The 8775-nt window shown below is 48.8% G+C and overlaps 1 pseudogene; it reads left to right on the top strand.

Moving 5' to 3' along the window:
• Window positions 1-890: 890 nt before the first annotated feature.
• Window positions 891-1306, top strand: LOC114631907 (annotated as a pseudogene).
• Window positions 1307-8775: the final 7469 nt, after the last annotated feature.

Below are 8775 nucleotides of genomic sequence, written 5' to 3'. Positions count from 1 at the left end.
GGCAGTCACAATCTCCCATAGCTGCCCGCAGATAGAGGAACTGACCCTGCCTGCTTCGTTCCCTCCTAGCTGAGCCTTCCTCACGTCCAAGCTGAACAATCCATCCCAGCATCTTTCAATCAGGAGGGATTAAAAACTCATGTACAGTCTGCTGGGGTGGCCTACGCCTTTAGTTCCAGCAATCAGAGCAGAGGCAGGCAATATTCTATGAGAGCAACCTGGCCTTTGAAATGAGTTCCAGGTCAGCCAAGATCCTGTCTCAGAAAACAAATAAACCAAACCAAACCAAACCAAAACAATCCTCCCAAACCAACCAACCAACCAACCAACCAAAACCCCAAAAACCTTAATGTGCCTGACTCCCATGGGCAGCCCCCTCAGGGATACCCTGTGCTTCACAATGCGTTGCTATTGTTTTATGAAATGACGTCAGTCCTAGCCCTATCCTCAGCCTGGCTGCAAACAGTGAGCTTTAACTGAAGTCAGCAGAGCGGTGGTTTCCAGATACTCTGTACAGAAGCTGATCCCTGTTGGGGAAGGCAGGCTGTTCTTCATTTCCTACTCAGAATCATCACCATCTCTGATGTTTCATGTGTGTGTGCCCTTCAAATAAAACACATGGAAATAAAACAGAAAACTGTTCCTGAAGATAGGGACATGACTGAAAATCTATCTTCAAGTGGATTTGAGCCATCTTCCTGACTTGCTTGTGTTCTTTGGTGCCCCCTAGTGGGCTGTGGCAAGCCTGTCTTGAAAATCAACCTGGAGCTTTATACTCTGAGGGCACTAGAGTCTCTCAGAGGTGCTAGGACAGCGGAAGACACAACACAGGATGTCTGTTAGCATTAAGAAAAAGAAAACACAGCGGAAGAACCGCTCGCGGATGCACCATGGTCCACCTCACAACATTTTCCTGCAAAACCTACCACGGAGGACACCAAACCATATGCCTTGCTTTGGGTGGCTGCACCAACCGGCCTTTTTACCGCAGTGCATTGTGGCTGTTCACAAGTGTCCCAGGGATGGCCGCTTCGGGAGCAGTTGGGCTCCTACGATCCTCCGCCCAACAATAACGGAGAAAAACTTGTTGCCCTCAACCTGGACCGGATCCGGCATTGGGTTAGCTGTGGGGTTCACCTGTCTTAGCTTACGGAGAAACTTCGGGGTCTTTTTGGCTCCCCCACCCCCACCCCCGCATCCGATGACGATCACTAATGCTGAGTGACTACGGAGAAAGAGAGCACTTGATTTCCTCTCAGCATCTCAGAAAGAAGAATCAGAGCTGAAAGAGACAGAAGCAAGCTGACTTCAGCGAACACAGCTGTGGTTGCAAGGTCAAGGGCCTGGAAAACTTGTGCATAGAGTTTTGTGTTGGGTTTCAGTATTAAGAAGAAGGAGAGGGGCTGGAGAGATGGCTCAGTGGTTAAGAGCACTGACTGCTCTTCCAGAGGTTCTGAGTTCAAATCCCAGCAACCACATGGTGGCTCACAACCATCTATAATGAGATTGGATGCCCAATTCTAGTGTGTCCGAAGACAGCGACAGTGTACTCATAAATAAAATAAATAAATAAATCTTTGCCGGGCAGTGGTGGCGCATGCCTTTAATCCCAGCACTTGGGAGGCAGAGGCAGGGGATTTCTGAGTTCGAGGCCAGCCTGGTCTACAGAGTGAGTTCCAGGACAGCCAGGGCTATATACAGAGAAATCTTGTCTCGAAAAACCAAAATAAATAAATAAATAAATAAATAAATAAATAAGGAGAGTCTCTAGCGGGATCTGATGCCCTCTTCTGATGTGTCCGAGAACAGCTATGAAAAAGGAGCTACAGAGGCTTGTTTAGTGGGCAGCCAAAGCTGAGAAGCACAGTTGAGGGGATTTCTTTCAGAATTTGCTGGGTGTGCTGTGACCCCAGCACTGGTCAGGAGGTCACTGGGAAGTGCAAATGGAAAGGTCAGGAAGCCAAGGGCACACAGGACTCTGAGTTAGAGAACTGCCGGGATTACATGCAATCCTGTCTCCAAAAAGAGTTAGCAATGAATGGGTCCCCATTGCTAGAGTCTCTTCGTAAATATCTGTGAAGCTTCTAGAAACCAAACACTGGGACAGGAGGTGACAGGCAACAAAACCCAGTCACCTATCCTTATGTGGATTATGGATGCCAGTGAAGTAAACATATTTGGAGGTTCACTAGGAGTTCACCTTTCAAAAAGCATTAACATCTATCACCTATCTGTCTGTCATTTGTGTGTGTGGAGATCAAAGAGCAACTCGTGAAAGTTGCCTCTCTCCTTCCTGGAACCACATGGGTTCCAGGGACTGAACTCAGGTCCCCGGGCTCCGTGCCAAGCACCTTACTGGCTGAGCCGTCGAGCCATCTCAGAGTTCAGCTTTAAAATGAGATTGGAAGAGTGAGTTGTGCTCATTGGGACTGGGCTGGTATCCTATAATAGCTGACTAATTGCTCCAGTCACTGTTGCCTTTGGAGAAGGCCTGTCCTTCCTGATGGGACTCTTGTGTCCTGCCCAAGAGAACTTGGAAATCCCTGGATGCTGACGGGATTACCTGCTAAGTACACTGGGGTAACATAGAAAATCATTAAACTAGGAAAGTGTTGACTCTAAGGACAGCAAAATATGAGGGAGGCCAGGGAGGGAGGCTAGGGAGGGAGGCCAGGAGAGGCACTGGCAAACTATGGAATACCATGGAGAGCAAAAAGGTGCGTGTCCTGGGGCTAGGGAGATGGCTCTGCCAGTAAAGGTGCTTGTGCATCTGTGTCTGAGACTATGAGAGCCTTGGTTTTGATGTCTAGCACCTTCATGAAAAGCCAGGCATGGCAGTGTGCACCTGTGACCTCCGTCTGGGGAAAAGGAGTCGGGTGGAACCCAGAAACTTGCTGGCTAGCCAGTGTGAACAATCAGTGAGTTCAGTGAGAGACCCTGTCTCAAAGAGATAAGATGGAGAACAACGGAGGGAGACATCTGATGTCAACCCCTGGCCCTCACATGCGGGTGCACACACAAAATTGTAAAAGATCCTTTTAAATTTTATTTTTATTTTTTATTTATTTATTTGTTTATGTATGTATGTATTTATTTATTTATTTATTTTTGGTTTCTCGAGACAGGGTTTCTCTGTGTAGCCCTGGCTGTCCTGAAACTAACTCTGTAGACCAGGCTGGCCTTGAACTCAGAAATCCTCCTGCCTCTGCCTCCCAAGTGCTGGGATTAAAGGTGTGCGCCAACACCGCCCGGCTAAATTTTATTTTTAATTGTGTGTGTGTGTGTGTGTATTTGTAGGTGTCCAAAGTTTCCAGAAGAGGTCATTAGATCTCTTGGAGCTACAGTTCCAGTTACTAGACTTGAGTGCTGGGAACTGAACTTGGGTCCCTTGCAAGAGTGGCACCCGCTCTTGATCACCGGGCCATCTCTTAGCCCTGGTGCTGTTTCTTATTGGACAGATGGGATAAGAGGAGTAATTAATGATAATGTGTGGTGATCCTTCTGTTTCCCTGAGCAAGTTCACCGAGGAAGTATGGAGACCAATGGCATAGGCATGGGTGACAGGGTGTGCGGGGGTGGGGGTGGGGGGTGGGGGCTAGGGGGCGGAGTGGAGCTTGGCTGGCCAAGCTTGAGGAGAGGACAAGGCACTATGGAGGAGGAAGTTGTCCAGGCGGCTGAGTTTTCATTGGTTGCACCGTGTGGAACTGTAGAAAAGCAAACGCTTGTGCAGAACCATCTCTGTATAACAAGCTCTCCCATCATTTTCATTTCAGCTGAATTCAGCACACTGATTGAGAGCCTGCTGAAGGAAGGCTGGGCCAGGGTGAAGAATTGCATTATGGGAAGTGGGGTGTCCTACTTAGCTGTAACTGACAACTTGACTCAGCCTAGAGTCATGGGAGGAAAGCTTCCACTGAGGAATTGCCTCCATCACACCGGCCTGTGGGTGTGTCTGTGGGGGATGGCATTGACTGTTAGTTGGTGTAGAAGGACACATCCCACTGTGGGCTGCATTGTATTATAAGCAGGTGGTCCTGGTCTCTATAAGGGTAGCCATGAGGTAAGGAGCAGAGGAGAATTGAGTGAGTGGATTTTACTGACAGAGTGCAGGTATGGTGAAGACCCCAATGCCTCAGAGCCATGGGAAGGGCAAAGCCTTCCCCAGGCTCAGGCTCAGGCTCAGGAAACTGGCAAAATCTTCCTCTGGTCCCTGTGTAGATGTTGGCAGTGTGTGCAAAAACTAGCAACCACAGCTTCTTCCTCCTACAACTCAGGTTGAGGCTACTTCCCCACAAGAGACTTCCCACAGAGACTAGCTAACCCCCTCCTGTGTTGCACATGATAAAAGCTCTGGGCATCTTCTCGGCTGTTTTGTAGTAAGGGAGCTCCATCAGCTGAGCATACCCCATCCAGTCTCTCCTGTATTTTTTTGTTTGTTTTGTTTTCTGTTTTGTTTTTCGGAGATTGAGTTTCTCTGTGTAACCCTGGCTGTTCTGGAACTTACTCTATAGACCAGGCTGTCCTCGAACTCCTTGAGATCTGCTCGCTTCCGTCTCCCAAATGCTGGGATTAAAGGTGTGTACCACCTCCACCTGGTCTGAATCTCACTTTTTATACGTGTCTCTGTCTCTTTACTTCTTTTTCTCTTTGTTCCAGTTCCCAGGACCAAGGCATGCTAGATGCTTTAGTTAAGCACAAGCCTGAGAGCAGTCGGGGTGGGGGTCGGGCAGGCGATGATGACAATTATCAACATTCCTCCGTGTTTTCTGCTACATGCTTCTGCCTTGAGTTCCTGCCCTGACTTGCCTCTGAGAGCTGTTGTCTGGAAGTAGAAGCTGAAATAAACTTGCTTTTGGTACTCAACATCTGACAGAGCAACACAAAGGAAACCTGAACAGGTAGATAACAATGCCTGGCTTCCTGCCCTCCAGGAGTAGGGAGCTGGAATGACAGGTGAGAAACTCAAATCCAGTAGTGATGGTGAGACAAATGTCATATGAAAGGCATAGGATGTTCATTTAGAAGTGTTTCAAAACGGTAGGAAAATCAACAATGAGGCAGTGTGAAGAAATGTCGGAGCTGCCCAGAAGATATTCAAACAAAGAACTGGAGATGTTGTTGGCTTTGGATGGCTTTTGTAGGAAGCAGGGGTGGTGGAGGAAGACCTTGTAGCTTGAAGGGTTGTCATCCAGCTGTGACAGGACAGGGGTAGCCCGGACTCAGGTTTATGCTAACTGTGAAGATGACAGATGTACTCCAATTATACGCCTCACCTCCTTTTGTTTTAGCTGCATATCAACACGTGACCGACGGCGTAGAACTCGTGACATGATGTCATGAGCCTCCAGTTTGACATGTGCATGTGCCTCTGTAAGCACTGATCGAGGCCTAATATTTAGTGCCTGTCCTGAGTCTTGACAAGGCGTGCGAGGGCACAGAGACACCAAGCACATCGTGATGGCCTCCTTTTATACCAGCCGTTGCATTGTTCTTAGAGATTCCGACTGCCCATGGTGTTCAGCTTTTTCCCCATCCCTTTCCAGGAGCTGGGTCTGATAGATAGGGTTCCTCTGTGGCCCCTGCTTCTGCCTTACCTCCCAGCCTCCACCTGCTCCTTCTTTTCCCTCCTTCCTGCCATACAAGAGCAGCACAGGACTGAAGTTCTGGCTACCTTGTTACCGCCTAGCCACCTTGGACAGAAGGTCCTCTGTTCTCTAGACAAACTCTCCAGTTGTTATGCCTTCATCTTCACCCTCTCCTCCTTCTTTTCCTCCTTCTTTTCCTCCTCTTTCTCTTCCTCCTCCTTCTCCTTCTTAAGATTTATTTATTTATTATATATGAATACACTGCAGCTGTCTTCAGACACACCAGAAGAGGGCATCGGATCTCATTACAGATGGTTGTGAGCCACCATGTGGTTACTGGGAATTGAACTCAGGATCTCTGGAAGAGCAGTCAGTGCTCTTAACCACTGAGCCATCTCTCCAGCCCATGCCTTCACTTTTTTTTTTTTTTTTGAGACAGGGTTTCTCTGTGTAGTCCTGGCTGTCCTGGAACTCACTCTGTAGACCAGGCTGGCCTTGAACTCAGAAATCTGCCTGCCTCTACCTCCCAAGTGCTGGGATTAAAGGCGTGCGCCACCACTGCCCGGCAAGCCTTCACTTTCTTAAGCACTCCAGGAAGACCCAAATCATCCCCAGATCACGCCAGGCTCCTCCCTCTGCACCCTACATCTCTTTAGGCCCTAGATACATGTCTGAACTCTTTGTTCATCTTCAAGGGCCCTTGGTAAATGTCTTGATTTTTTTATATCAGGAAGATCATGCCCAAGCTTCCAGATTCCAATGGGGCTGTGTGATGGGCTGAACTATATCTCCTCAAAATTGATACACAAGGCCCCAATCTCAAGCACCACAGCTGGGGTCTTTAAGAGAAGCAACCAAGGTAAAATGACACATAAGGTCCTGTGGGCAAGCTCTCAATCTTAAGTGACCAGTGAGTTCTCTTCCCCTCTCCCCTCCCCAGTCTTCTCCTCCCTCTCCAGCTATCCCTTTTCCTACTCCTTCCGCTCCTCTTCTTTTCTTTGGAGATAGGATCTCTATTCATGACTGCTGTGTAACGCACTACGTAGCCCATGCTGGCCTCCAGACTACTCCTGCTTTTGCCCTGAGTGCTGGGGTTACAGCCATAGACCACTATACCCGTCTTCAATATGACCCCTGTCCTTATATGAAGATACAAAAGCACAGACGTACAGAAGAATGTGGGGCTGTGGAGATCCTGGGGTGTTTGGCCACGCCCCAGATCCCAGAGACCTAACATACACACAAGGCACAGGTAGAGGGCGTGGCTATCAGGTCTCTGTCTCAAGATTTAAATTACCTAAAGGCCCGAACGTAGTCACCTCCCAAGCCCCTCCTCTCCCCAATATAAGGGGGCCTCTCCTGGTATTTTTTGGGAGAGCGTCCATCATTCAGACTCATCACCATGTCAATAAATCTACATATCTTCAATCCCACGTGTTTCCTGCGATTCTGGACTCATTGTGTAAGTGGAAAACTCGAGGGTGGGGGGGAAGCCTTCTCCACCCGTCCCTGCACTCTCTGTGCTCTAGCAGCCCGCGGGACACTCTTCCCTTACAACAGCGGTCCTGCCTTCGAGGACCGCCACAGGGACTCAGCCGCAGCCGCCGGCCGGCCGCCTGGGTCCCTGCTCTCCCTGGTCCAGCTGTCAGCGGGGCTCTCTCTCGGCTGTAACCCGCATAGGTGAGACCGAACCATCAACAGGGAGTGCTGAGAGTCCCGAGTCCCGAGTCCCGTGGTTCCCGGGATGGCCTCGGCCTCTGCGCGTGGGCCGGCACAAGTTTTGAACCACAGAAGAAGGATCATGAGGAGACATGAGAAGGTAACCTGCTATCCACCGAGAGAGGTGTCAGTAGAAACCAAACACACCAGACTTTGATCTTCTAGGCTTAAGAATTGGAAGGAGACAGTTGCTATTGTTTAAGCCAGGGGTTCTTGGTGGCTGAGGAAACTCATACACTGAATGAGCCAGTGTTTTAACTGCTCAGGATCCCCGTGCAGTGTGTGTGTGTGTGTGTGTGTGTGTGTGTTGTGGGATACTTAGCTTTCAGGGCTTAAGGGTGAAATGACACAGTTTGTGACAGCACCACAGGTGTGTAGGTAGTGAGGTCCCCCTCATCCCTCACTCGCTGGGCTGTACTCGCTCACGGAGCTAACACTCAGTACAATACTTATTTTCTAATTTTTTTTTAAAAAGATTTATTTATTTACTTTATTTATGAATATACTGTAGCTGTCTTCAGACACACCAGAAGAGGGCATCCAATCTCATTACGGATGGTTGTGAGCCACCATGTGGTTGCTGGGATTTGAACTCAGGACCTCTGGAAGAGCAGTCAGTGCTCTTAACCGCTGAGCCATCTCTCCAGCCCCCTAATTTTTTTTTTTTTTACCTTTCTCAATTACTGATGTTTCAAGCTGGTAAAGAGTTTATATGTGGTCACTGAAGTTGTGTGTAAATGGCCTGATTAGCTGTGTGTATGATAAACTCCCATTTCTCTAATGTGTCTAGAAATGAGGCTATTCTGGCCAATTCGGTGGCCAAAAACATCTTCTATTAGCACACATCAAGGTGGGGCAGCTGGTGGAGATATAACTGATGCACAGTCAGAGTTCATAAGGACGTTCCTAGCTGAGTTTATTCACTCCAACAGTCCTACATTTATAACCCCACTGAAAGTCACCGTGCGTGTGCGTGTGCATGTGTGTGTGTAAGACAGTGGTCAGTCTCAGCTGTTATTCCTCAGGAGCCATGCACCTCTCTTGGGGGAGCCATGCACCTGCACCTCTCTTTTCAAGACAGGCACTCTCATTGAGACCCGGACCTTGATGGTTAGGCTAAGCTGGCTGCCCAGAGAGCCACCTGTTCTCACTTCCCCAGTGCCGGGGTTACAAGTGCACACCACCATGCTTCTGCGGCTGCTGGGGACTGAACTCATATTCTTATGCTTGTCCTGTAAGCGCTTTGCCGGTTATCTCCACAGCCCTGAAACCCTTTTTAATATAAAATTATCTTCTATTCGATTTGGCAGCACCTTCGGGAAAAATTGCATCATATAATCTTCGCCACATACTCATAGATGTTGAACTCAGACAGATATGCAAAAAGTCTATGGGGCAGCAACAGAGAGAGAGAGAGAGAGAGAGAGAGAGGGAGAGGGAGAGGGAGAGGGAGAGGGAGAGGGAGAGGGAG

This window comes from Grammomys surdaster, unplaced genomic scaffold (genome assembly GCF_004785775.1).
Source record: "Grammomys surdaster isolate TR1022 unplaced genomic scaffold, NIH_TR_1.0 368, whole genome shotgun sequence".
In the NCBI taxonomy this organism is placed as follows: domain Eukaryota; kingdom Metazoa; phylum Chordata; class Mammalia; order Rodentia; family Muridae; genus Grammomys; species Grammomys surdaster.
The sequence above is the reverse complement of the archived record's forward strand: the minus strand, read 5'-3'. Positions and strand labels throughout refer to the sequence as shown.